At 41.7% G+C, this 13,240-nt stretch overlaps 1 protein-coding gene across 5 annotated transcripts in view; it reads left to right on the top strand.

Moving 5' to 3' along the window:
• The window catches only part of Ncoa1 (nuclear receptor coactivator 1), a 222,214-nt gene that overhangs the window by 120,050 nt on the left and 88,924 nt on the right, over window positions 1–13,240 (top strand). For 2 of the 5 annotated variants that reach the window (XM_034514457.2, XM_076942159.1), the window contains one exon: window positions 10,420–10,577. The exons of 1 other annotated variant lie outside the window; for it this stretch is intronic. The gene's annotated coding sequence lies outside the window, so the exon portion shown is untranslated. Of the gene's footprint in view, window positions 1–10,419; window positions 10,578–13,240 lie in introns of those variants that run through there. 2 more of the 5 variants (XM_034514462.2, XM_076942158.1) reach the window with 1 other exon arrangement.

A 13,240-nucleotide genomic window follows, 5' to 3' on the forward strand; every position in this document is an offset into this window, starting at 1 on the left:
CAACAGTTAATATTACTGGATAAGAGAATAATCCACTGTTCTTAGAAATAAGTTTCTTTTAATTCATTACTAAAGAATACTGCAACTTCTTTTGATAGCCATCTCATAAATTAGCTGTCACCAATGGAAGGAACCATTGTTGCTGCTTTCTCTAAAAATCACAATTCAGAGTGCTAGTTGTGTGTATAGAAAGGCATTGCTTTGATCTGTGTCCCTTTCAGTCAAATTATTACATAGGGCTTACTGCATATCATAGGTACTTAAATTTTTTTATTTACCCAATAAATTCACTTACTAGGTAGTTTATTTGTTTTTGTTTGTTCATTGCTTTGTTTTTTGCAAGACAGGGTTTCTCTGCAGAGTCCTTGCTGTCCTGGAACTGACTCCGTAGACCAGGCCAGTCTCGAACTCAAGAGACTGCCTTGAGTTCCCTGCTTCTGCTTCCCAAGTGCTGGGTTTAAAGATGTGCACCACAACCACCCAGGCTACTGGCTGTTTTTTAAAGAGTGTCAGAATGGTGGGTTTTAAAATTGTCAAAGTTAACATGTTTAAGGATACATGAAACAAGATTTTAAATGTTCTAAAATAAAATAACAGCAATACTTAAAATTAGAAGTAGCATTCGATACTTAATCCAGGAAAACATGGTAGTTCCAACAGGTATTGAGTATTGGTCCCTTTCTAAATCACAGTTAAGATAACATCAACAAAAATAAAATCAATGAGGATTTTTTTTTAAGTCAAAATTAGAGAAAGAGGAAAATGTGAGCAACCATCACAAAATTTTTAAGATAGAAAACAGCCTGAATACTAATAACAATCATATAAAACCTAAGAAAGACCAGTTTTAAGTGGAAAAAGAGAAGAACCAGTTAAATCTGTACTGGTTATTCTTCAGAGGGGTCAGTATAAGAACTCTGTTATTCTGGAGGCTGAAGAGATGGCTAAGTGATTAAGAGGATTGGTTAATCTTCCAGAGGATCCACGTTCAAATCCCAGCATCCACATGGCAGATAACCATCTATAGAATCAGTTCATGGGGATCTGATGTTCTCTTCTGGCCTCTGTGGACACTGCATGCAAGTGATACATATAAATGCAGGCAAAATATATATACACACAAATATAAATGAATGAACACAAAATATAAATGAATGAATGGATGAATGAATGAATGAATGAATGAAATCTAAAGAATTGTGTTATTCTGAAAGTGAAAGCAAAAGAAAAGAGAATGGTGACCAAAGCTACTTAAAGGTAGCAGTTGATGGCCTGGACTCCTTCATTCTTTGCCATTGTGCTAATAACCTCCTCTCTTCTAAGGTATGCATTCTCTAGTCCTGATTTCCTATACTGTTTCTGTAAGTGTTACAGCTCCGAGGAGAAAGGTATCCTGGCATTTGAGTAGAGTTCAGGCTCTGCCTCAGACAGCAGTGAGGATGACAAGAGTCATCAGGATGAGATTTCTGGGGTTTGGACACACCTCGATGCTACTATTGCTCCAGACTGGTTCCTCCTGGTTCCACAGCTCCAAGAGATTTATTGGGAGGGAAAAACTCAGGAGTCTGGCTGCCTCTGCTCAGGCAAGAAACAGCAGAGAACTGAACAGAAGACATTTATATAACATTTCTTGGGGGTGGATCTTTCCAGGGTAGAGATTTCCAGTGTGGGGATTGATGGAATTTTGAATCCTGAGCTTGGGCTTTTTCCTCTGAAGGATGGGGACTGGGGATGACTGTTAGAGCAGTTAGAGTGGTCTTTGGGTGGAGCTCGGTGGTTGGAGGTCCTCAGGGGCAGGGCCTGGCCACTAACATGCCTCAAAGGGCTTATATTCCTCCTCCCCTCCCCCTGTTTGCTTATTATTGATAAATAATCAGGGCTGGGAAAGGGGGAGTGATGTTATCATTAGACTGCTTCCTGCTGAATGGGGGTGTCAAAGTCCTTTAGGTGAACTTGACCTTCACTATCAGAGTATAATCAGGAATCTAATCTAGGGGCTGGTAATCCTGTAATAGCAACTGGTCAAAAGTCTGGTTTAAAAACAAAAACAAACAAACAAAAAACCCAAAAAAACCCTTTGGATCCATTGTTGAAGAAATCTAGGCAAGAGGTTTCTGAGGCGGTCTGTGACTAGTAGGATTAAGGAAAGGAAGAGAAAGGGGGCTTAAGAAGGGAAATATCCAATTCCGTATTAGACGGTTGATGAGTCACTGGCCAGAGAGACATGGAGCTGTTTTGTACATTTTTGGAGATCCATCTGGAATTGTTGGATCTTTTCTTTTACTGTACCCGACTAGTTGACATAGCAGAAACATTCCTCCCTAAGGAAGAGACAAAGACCACCTCTGTCTACTCTCAGTAAATCTAACCTTTGCTGGTTTTTTAGTACTGCAGTGGCCAGTGAGTCTATTTAGCCCTGGAGGTTAATGATGCTCTGAGCTGTTGGGATCTGTTGGAGATCCTGGATGAACCTGGGTGAAAACTGATGGTAAATACTAGGGAATTAGTCAGTCCTGCTGCTCCAGTGGTGACACCAGCAATTGTTATACCTAAGACTACAAGAAAGAGTAGGACCTGAACCCTTCATTTGTCATGCCATGCCACTATAAGCCGTGTGATGGGAATCAGCAACTGTTCTTTACTAGGTACCACTCCTATTTTGAAAAAAAAAAAAAAAGGAACATCAGGGTAAAAGTCTCAGACCAGCCATCAGATAGGCAGTGGTAAACTTGAGTGCCACAGATAAATCAAGGCACTGTGAATGTTCAGACATAAGGGCTTGATGGCAGTGCTCAGAGCCAAAGTAGTGTTATAGTCTGAGGGATCCAGTGAGCCCATAAAGTATGTCCCTAAGGAGTTAAGACAGTCTGAGATACCGAAGAGAGATGGGAGAAATAAGGGGTGGCTTGGGACAGTTAGAGGCAAGATGAGAGAATCTAGTAGTCCAGTGGGTGAGGTTACAATTGGTGGTCATGAGTTTGACCTGGAAGGAACATACAACCAGCACTCTCCAAAACTGCCAGGCAGAGTATTATTCAGTAGCTTATATAAAATTAGGATCACCTAAATTTGTCTCATGTTTTTTGCAGGACCAATATTAGCAACCTCTTTAAGTTTGTAGCCACTTTGTACAGTAATCTTTCTTTTGCTCATGGAGAAAACAGGCATAGGGGTAACCCTCAGAGAAGGGGAGATGGATAAGGAGGGTATTGTAGGGACTGGATCAGCCTTTGGCAGCCTGATAATAGAGCAGTTTTCTGACTCTGTTAGGACGGGCTGTTGGTTAGAGGTAGAGAGGTCTCTTGGACGTTGAACATCCTTGTAAGGACTACTCTGGGCAGGTGTAGATAGGAAGTACAGGAGGCGAGCACAGGTTTAGATATAAAAGATTGTCAGATCATTTGATTGTGCAGTGGCAGAAGTTGTCACCACTGAAAATCGAGCATGTCAGTTTTAGCCTTTGAAATATACTGATGTCAGGCTGTTTGTAGTAACAGAGTGAGGTTTTAATAAAATCTGAGTCCATGAACGGAGAGGAGAAGGGTCACACTCCACTGGACAGAGTTTCTATAAGCTCCAGGTGGGAGCTGAGAGGCCCAGGAGGGCACAGACTAGCCATGAGTCTTCTAGGACAGGATAGGAGGGCCAAGGTTGCAGAGGCCAGGGAAGCTTTAAGGCTTAGCAGCAGAAACAATGTATCTGTATACACTTTAAAAGAGTCAAATCGGCAACTTGAGTCACTTTGAAATGTTGAGATGTGGCTGAAAGATAAGTCTGTTTATCTGAGGCAATGCTGCCTGAAGAGAGAGACCTCAGGAAGGGACTAGTGCTCGGAGACCCTGCTGTGTTAGGAGGGCTGGCCGGTGAGAAGAGAAGCAGTAATACACAATTTGAAAGCTAACTTCTCTGATTCACATGTGAGGAGTTGAGCTATGGCCACAGATGCGAATGCATGGAGGTGTAGCTTTAATACCTTATTAAACAGGCATTGTTTTTACATTCTATTATAAACTGAATCCAGTGACCAGAAAGCCTAAGGATAAATTCTGAGCTCTAGCTGTCAAAACAGCCATAGCAAGCAGTGTTAGCAATGGTGGCTTGTGGCTGGCAGTGGCAGAGAAAGCAAAATCAAAACCACAGAACACAGAAAGCTCACACATTCAAAGAAGACCAGTCAGAAACAAAACATGTGGTGTCCACTATCATTCATACATTCATCTGATCCTGACTGATTGCCAACTCGTTTACAGCAAACAGAGACTGATCTGCACACAGAAAAGTTTTCTGTCTAGACAAAACTTTCCGAACACCCAGAACCAAGGGGGAGGGGGGGCGGGGTGAAACTGCTTCTCACCTTTTGCCCTGGATAGGAGGGAAAGGTTTTTGTAATTGAATGAGAGGAGTGATGTTTGACTATTGAGGGTTTGGGTATTCTACCTTAGAAGCTGGTAAGGAAAAAGGTATGTCAGATTGTATGGTCTGGGAGAGAAGAAAGGGGTTGGCTGTTGAGCCTGGGGTCAAGTGGATGGGGGAAGCAAAAGATATAGAGGCTCCTACTTCAGCTAGAAAATCCCTTCCCAGTAAGGGGATGAGACAGGTTGGTACCACTAGGAAAGAGTAAGTAAGGGAAATACCCCTAAAAATACAGCTAATTGGTGAGGCTGGTAAGGATGTCCCCATACTCTGACAACAGAGGAACAAGGAGAGGACCAAAAAAGTGGCCCCAGTGTCCAGAAGGCAAGTGATAGATGACCCTGATTCTGTGATGTCTACCAAAAGGTCCCTGTTTGAGGGGTGGTTGGGCCAAGGGAGCCCAGACCTGCCTCAGTCATCCATGGCCAAACCTAGAAGGTTTGCTGGAGGGTAATTTGGGCTTGATATCCTCATGCCACAAAGGACACAAGGACAGTCCCTGTTAATGGTACCATGGCATGATCAGAATGGTTTGAAAGGGTTTGGGCAGATTGGGGCCTAGTGACCCTCCTGGCCACATTTGTAACAGGGACCCAGAGGCTCTTGGGCTTTGGGAGCCTAGGCAGCTGCTGAGGCCAGGTGAGTGGCCTTAGCCAGAATCAAATATGTTTGGTTTTAGACTTTTTCACCTCTCCCTTGGTGTATCTTAAAGGCCACAGCTAAGGCGTCTACCTATGGAGTCAGTGGTCTTTTCTCTAGATGTTTAGATTTGGCTCAAATATCAGGGAAATTCTGGGAGAAGACATAGGTCATAAGGAGTTGTTTTCCACCTGGGGTCTTGGGATCCAGAATGCAAGAGGGGCATTATAAGGTGGTCTGGGGATTGAGATGGGTTTTCATGTTTGTCCTGAATGACCTCATAGATTTTATTGTAATTTACTGCTTTAAGGGCAACCTTGGAGAGACTGGCCAGTGGGCAAGTTATAAACTTACCCCTATTGTAATTCCATTTGGGATCCTGGTCAGGGACTGACTCAGTCCTGGTTGGATGGGTGGCATTAGTTTGGTGGGTTTCAACTGTGTGTGCCCTAGCTTGGTCCCAGACTTGCCTGCACTCTTTGGGGAGAAGATCATTGGTGAGAATCGTATAAACATCATGGAAGGTGAGGTTGTAAGATTGGGTAACATACTGGAATTCTTTAATGAAAATGGAAGAGTTAAGAGTGTAAGACCCCAATCTCTTTTCTATTTGAGATAATTCACTTAGTGAGAAGGGGAGACATATACTAACCAAGCCATCCAGCCCATCTCCCACAGAGAGAACTGTGGTCAGTTTAGGCCAGATAAGGGGAGGTAAGGGCATCCCATTGGCAGAACGGGAGAACTAAGGCCTACCAGTGGGCTGAAAATGAGTGCCTGAGAGGGTGGATTTGTGTGCCATATCACTAAGAAGGGAGAAAAGGAGACTAAAGAGGCCAGAGATGGAGAGAAGAGACTGTGGGCTGAGGCTCTGGAGGGGTGGGGCCGTTACTGTGATGAAAAATTAGTGGAGAAATCATCTGGTCAGGGCTTCATAGCTAGGAGGAGTTGGTTTCCTTTGGCTTATGCCATGTGGTCACTTTTAATCAAGATAAGAGTGAAGTCATATGGCAAAATCTGTCCTTTCCAACCCTGACAAAGATGACTATCAGCCACACAGCTGCTTCCATCCCAATGGGACAGCAGCTAAGTGTCAGCAAGCTGCATGTGTTCTTGAAAGTTACCTATGTGTAGATTTTTAACCATCAACCTCAGTATTATAGGCTTAGACTTTTTTGTTACAGATTTTACATGGGCTTTAATCATATCCAATATGCTTACAAAGATTTACACCTTAGCAAAAGTTTTAGAGAGTTAAACCAGAACCAAGGGAGTATGAGATGAGTAGCAGTTGACCATATTGGGACTAGTTTGCCCTTTATTTTGTTTTCCTCTCCTTTCTGTGTCACATAGTCAGGTGGCTTGACTGATGTGGGACAGAGATTTTAGAGGAAACCACTAAATGGGCATTTTTGGGTCTAGAGGAGTGGAACTCCAGAGCCAGCTTTTAATTGAAGTGGGACAGCATAAAATAACAGTCCAATGCTCCTCAGACCTAAAAGACAACTGAATCCAGAAAGCTGAGAGCAAAGAAGGCATTGAGATAAGAACCCTTTTAGCTCTGGATATAGACAGAGGGCACTGCAGGAGAGAGCTGCGAGACTCACCCACCAGAGAAGAGTGTGTGCCCACTGCAGCTGATTAGTCCTTTGTTTCCCACCCACCCCCACCTCCTCTCAGGATAAGTCTGACTCCTGGCCCCCACTACAACAAACTTATAGATCCATCAACAACTTAAAAGCTAGAACATTTATACCTTGTGAGTATTGAGGAGAGACTAGACAAAAATAAACAGACAGAGAAAAGAGAAATGGGGAATGGGGAATCTCTTTCCATTTCTTAGACCCAGCGGTTGTTCACAGTATTTGTAAAGATGTTGAATAATATTACAGTTAGGGTACTGTACTGGCTGGTTTTGTGTGTCAACTTGACACAAGCTGGAGTTATCATAGAGAAAGGAGCCGCCCTTGAGGAAATGCCTCCATGAGATCCAGCTGTAAGACGTTTTCTGAATTAGTGATCAAGGGTGGGAGGGCCCATTGTGGGTGGTGCCGTCACTGGGCTGGTGGTCCTAGGTTTTTAAAGAAAGCAAGCTGAGCAAGCCAGGGGAAGGAAGCCAGAAAGTAACATCGCTCTGTATCTGCTTCTACTTTCTGACCTACTTGAGTTCCAGTCCTGACTTCCATTGATGATGAACAACAACGTGGAAGTGTAAGCTGAATAGATCCTTTCTTTCCTTTCCAGCTTGTTTCTTGGTCATGATGTTTGTGCAGCAATAGAATCCCTGACTAAGACAGGTACCATTAGGTGGCCATTTGGATTGATTATCTAAGGGCTGTTGAGGCCACATTCAATTGCAAAAGTGAATAAATTTAGGGCCCTTCAGGTTGCATGTTAGATACAGAGACTGGAGACTTCCTAAAGGCATCCCAAGGGGGAATGAGCTGGTATGGAAGACATTGTTCCAATGGATGAGAGAGGGGAAGGAAAATGTCACTTCAGCCTGTAGTCATGGGTGTTCCAGGGCTCAGGGAGGGCCAGAGAAAGATACAAGCCATTCAGTGGGTCATCACCTCACTCAACAGAGGGTCCGGCCTAACCTGGTCAAACTTAAGAGAAACTCCTGGCGCAGGAGTTAGAGGCCAAAAGTCAAGAAGGAAACTGAGGCCTACAGCAGGGTGGGAGGGATGGAAAAGGTTGGAGAACAGAGTTACAAAAGCCAGGAGGGCTCAGAGGAGACGTGGGATTTACCAGCAGCTCCAAAGTGAAGGTTGAAGAATCGAGAAAGAAGGGACTGCAGGATTGCAGATCCAAGGGTAGGGGCATGAATGAGGTGATGAAGGCCACCAGAGCATTAAAGACTAGCTGGGGCACCAGAGGGTGCCAGATACTCAGTGCTTACTTCCTTGAACTCTGGGAAGCATTTACACCGACTAAAGGGGAAAGTTTAGTTTCAGCTGCAGTTGAAAACTAGTTACAGCTGGGGGATGGGTCTTGAGCTGTTTATTGGCCAGCTGGAAGGTGAATCTGATGTGGGTTGACCAGAGATGAGTGATAGGGTACCAGTGCAGCGTAGACCCAGAGGTGGAAAACAGACGCCAGGAGGGCATATCCGAGTCAGAGCATCAAGTGTTCCAGCTCTGAGAAGAAAGGTATATCCTGGCAGTCAGGAGCCAAGGAATACCACAGACACACCAGACAGCAAATCTCACACAAGAGATTTATTGGAAGGGAAAAACCCAGGTCTGTTCAGGTGAGAAGAAGCAGAGAACTGAGCAGAAGGTAGGGTTTATATGGGATTTCTTTGGGGACAAAGATTTTCAGGGTGGCCTGGGATTGGTGGGATTCTGTGGTCTGATCTTGAAGGTCAGGGACTAGTAGAGTTTTGTGCTCAGAGAATGGTAGGATTCTGTTTTTTAGCCCTGGTCTTGGGCTTGGGTTAAAGTGAGGGTGTTCTTTCCTTGACCCTGGTCGTGGGGTAGGTCAGGCTCAGGGTGTTTTTCCTTTGTCCTTTAATCCTACACAAAAAGATCCAATGCCCTCTTCTGACCTCCACAGACACAAGGCAACATGTGTTACAGATGTGTACATGCAGGCAAAACATTCACATACGTAAAAGAAAATACATTTTAGAAAAGATTAAATAAAGAATGAAATCCTGATTGAATGTTTGATACTACAGGATGCAAAGTATCTTTTACATTTTTCAGAATTGATCAATATTTTGATATTTTTTAGTTGTCAGTGCTGAGAAAGCTGCTTCACATAAATATGCAGTACAAAATGGCAAAAGCATATTTAGGACCATTTCAGAAATTACTGGAATTCTAACCCAATCCCAAGCCAATATTCATTTAATTATCCTTAAAAAAAAAGTTGATGGAACTGGAAAGAGGAGTTAACAGTCGAGAACATTTGCTGCTTTTCCAGAGACCTCAAGTTTGGTTCTCAGTACCCATAGAAAGTGGTTCACAGATGCCTGGAGCGCCAGTTCCTGGGGGTCCGACACTATCTTCTGGGCTCAGTGTACACACACACACAGAGAGAGAGAGAGAGAGAGAGAGAGAGAGAGAGAGAGAGAGAGAGACAGACAGACACATAAAATAAAACTAAATCTTAAAAAAAATTTCAGGCCTTATAAGCAGCCATTTTCAAATCATTTTTCTAAGAATACAATGAAAATATGAATTTGAGACTTAAATGCTGAAGAATGACAGTTGGAAAATGCTGCCTTTGTTTTTCATAATTTAACAATTATATTCTCTAGGTGCAGAAAAGTTTGTGTGCAGTCCAGCACTGTGACTCATAGCATGTGATGCCTGACATCTGAGCGGAGGTGTTTCGGACACCATTGTTAGCATGCCGCAGTGTCCAGACACATGTGGTACAAATGTGCACAGTGCATGTTAAGAACCAAAGGTGCAGTGACTTCATGAGGTGTGACGTGAATGTACACAGAAACATTTCAGACACCTTATACATTTAATTTCAAGTTAGTTTTTGGTTGTCTGAGTGTACTGTTGTCAGAACTTCTGTGGTTCCCACATTTGGTTGTATGAATATGCAGTTGCTTGCCACCGTTTATAAATTTGGGTTGTAGATAATTGTGTCAACCAGTTTGGAGTTTTCCATCCACTCTACTCTGCACTCACTAACAACTGAAGCCTATCAGCTGTGATTTCTCTTCTGTAGTTCCCTGCACTTAATGAAGGAAGCCTTGAAAAAGTTCCTACAGAGGAAACCTAAGCATGTGTTTCCCCCAGTGTAGCTGCCTTCTTTGAACAAAGTCAGATCTACAATTTAAGTCTGCTTTGATCACTTTCCAGTGTCCTCAGTTATTTTTATATTTTGTCCACAGTTTATAACTCTTATCTGTGAGCAGATTAATATAGTACAAGAGAATCCATTATTGTTGGAACAAGAGCTCAACTAACTTTAAATACAAACACATGTAAGCTTTTCCAGCAAAAAAGTTGAAAGTAAAATGTTTTCATAATTTCAATACATAAGAAGAATATTACATAATTGAATGAAATAATTGAAAACAGGAAAAATTATGTTTTATAGGTAACAAGAACGCAAAGTGGCAGAGATGAGTTTTTAAAGGCTTCTCAGCAGGTCTCTCAGAAATTGAGCAGAATGTAATTATGCATACATTACCTTAGTGGCAAGCTGTCACAAATAACATCACCAGGAAGGTCTTTGCCTGTAAATTCAGATCTTCATTCATTGTGTTTTGGAAATGTTTTCCATCTGACTTGAAAATTTACATTTCTCTCATTTCTTGGTATTTTGAGCTGTATTATCTTTTGAAAAATAAATGGCAATCTAATCTCCCATTTGCTTTTTTCTTCTCACTTATTTTAGTTATCCCTGTAATTCACCTTAAATGAGGCGAGAGCAAACTGACTAGCGCCATCTCTGGACACCGCTGCGTCACTCCACTCCCCTAGAGGCTGCCCTTTGAGCACTCGGTTTGACCATATCTGCTTTGAGGACTCATTATGAACAAAGAAGTCTCCCAGGTAGAGAAGATTTTAAGAACTTGTCACTGTAAATGTGTGGAGGGAAAATCATTATTACCTGTGGAGCATTTTTTTAATGGTAGTATGAGTTTGATCTGGGAAGCTTCAAGGTTATTGTAAAATAAGAGCCAGTATTCCTCAGTGGAAGCACTGGTATGTAGCAGTGTGTTTAGAATAAACAAGTTTAAGAGAGCAAGGTAAGACTATCAGTTGGCCGAACAATCTAAAGACTCTTATATTTACAAGATACAGTTAACAGTAGCACAGTGCACTTAGATGACAACTGCTCTTGCAGCAGTGAAGAGTGTTTATATGAGATTATGGCTGTTAGTTTGCTTCACAGTAATAACCAGTTTACTACATATTTATGTCTGATAACATCATGACTTAAATATGCACAGTAAATATTTAAATGCAGTAAAACCTAGTATTAAAAATAAAGGCCCTGAATGAGACAGGTTTCCACTGAAGGCATAAGGAGACCAGGAAGTACAGAGGAAGCTGCTCAGAGTCATTAGCAATCAAGGAAACATAAATCAAAGCCATCATGAAACACCATTTTATACTCACTGCGGTGGATTTTACCAGGGAGAACTGCTTTGGACAAGCATATAGAATTGTAATCCTCATGTTTTGTCACCTTAAATTTAGCATTTCCTCAGAAAGTTAAGAGTGAATTACTCTATGATATGGCAGTTCTAGTCCCAGTTTTACACTCAAGATAATTAAAACTTATATCCACAAATGCTTCTGCATAAGCATTCATAACGTTATTGATAATCCCCAGAAGTGGAAATAACTTAAATGTTCACCAACTGATGAATGGATAAACAAAGTAGAGTATCTCCAAACAATGGGATTTCATTCAGCCTTGAAAAGGACAGTGACTATTGTAGTCACAAGTCCCTGTCCTTTGTTGTCACATGAGAAAGGTTTCAGTGGTTGTGGAGAACAAGAAGTGTCTGAGGACTCTAGCTTGGGAAATATTTCCTTGTAGAAGCTAGCCTTCTCTGAAGTGTAGGACCACTTTGTCCTGATTGGTTTTGTATGGAAGATCAGTTTGGGGATCTTTGGCTCTTGGAGTATTGCCTTCATCTTGTGTATTTTTTTTTTCCTGTGGCACTTGTTGGCTGGACAAAGGACACTCTTTTAGAGTTGTTTGTTAGCTAATTGATGCTGTTTTTTAAATTATGCAGTTCTATGCTCAATCTGAAAGACAAAAACTAATTTTGTATGCAGAAAACTTAGCTGAATTTAAGGGTACCATCCTGTTTTGGGTGCCATTACCTGTTGAGTTTAGTCTGGCACATTTGACCAGAGATAGATGTAGCTTTTGGTCACTGAAATTACTCTTTAGAAATTACATGAAACTGGGTATAATTTAGCAGCTTTTTAAGTCAACAGAGTACTTCTACTTAGACACGTTCAGTCTTGTTAAAAAGTAATATGTAAATTGGCTCCAACTTATGTGCCCCCAACAACCAAATATAAAGTCATTTTACATACTCATGACAGCTCTGATAGCTTGTCCCCATTGGGGGCATTGTATTACAGTCTATGTTGTGTTTTGTAAGTATAAGACACTTAATACAGGAATCCTGCTGTCAACAGATTAGTGGGGGCTCTCCTACTAATTCTTTGAATATTGCCTCTTATTTTTGTAAGGAGCCCATTTGGCATCTGCTGCTTTTGCTCCAGAATTTCAGAAAAACTCAGCAGATGTTTAACTTTGGAATCTTTTCTTGGGCCCATCTTAATAAATACATCTAAAAATACTTACATTTGTTCATGTATGAAAATGAAGCACCATCTTTACTTTTGTGATACTGAGTTAACCTTAATTTTGCTTCTTTGAATCTCAATGTTAAAAAAAATATTGCTTTATTACTAACACCTGTCTAGCTGATAGTCTCCCATCTAAGTACTAGCCCAACCCTGCTTACCTTCGATAGCAGACAAGATGAGGATGTTTAGGGGGTCTGGCTGTCCACATAACTGATAGTCTTCTTTTGAGATTGATTTAGTTACAGAACTCATGTTAACAAGAGCATTGTCAGGGCTTTTCTTAACTTATGTGAGGCCATACCTGGTTCTGCCTCCTGTTCTCCCTCTGACTTCAGATCCTAGTATTCCATCCCCAATCCCAACTGATTCATCACTGCTTCTCAAAAGAAAACAGCAAAATGCTTCTGTTCCACCTTCATCTTTTTCCTTTGTCACTGATCCGCTTCCCTCACTCTGTTCCAACTCACTCTCCTCACCTGTACCAGCTTCCCCAGCACACCCATGCAGTTAAACACCATTTTGCCTCATTTTTCTTTGGGTACTTAGCAGTTTCTTAAATGTGCCATATACATTACATTTAAGATGATAACATTTACATCTCTCAAAATAAAAAGAAAGTATGAGAACAATGACTTTATAAATTGTATTCGCAGTTGGATGTCTAGGGACTACACGGGAGGTTATTGCATTCATAGAGCTCACGGGACATTAGAGCTCACATAAGTTGGACTGCTCCCCACACTGAGGTCAATTTAAACATGTTTCCCTAATTGTGCCTAAAGTTACTTTTGCTAGGAACATAACATGTAGCCAAGAATTTTATTTTGATTTTTATTGAGGATAAAACTAAAGTTAACATCTGTAATACATTTTTGCAT

Source organism: Arvicanthis niloticus, chromosome 11 (genome assembly GCF_011762505.2).
Source record: "Arvicanthis niloticus isolate mArvNil1 chromosome 11, mArvNil1.pat.X, whole genome shotgun sequence".
Lineage (NCBI taxonomy): Eukaryota > Metazoa > Chordata > Mammalia > Rodentia > Muridae > Arvicanthis > Arvicanthis niloticus.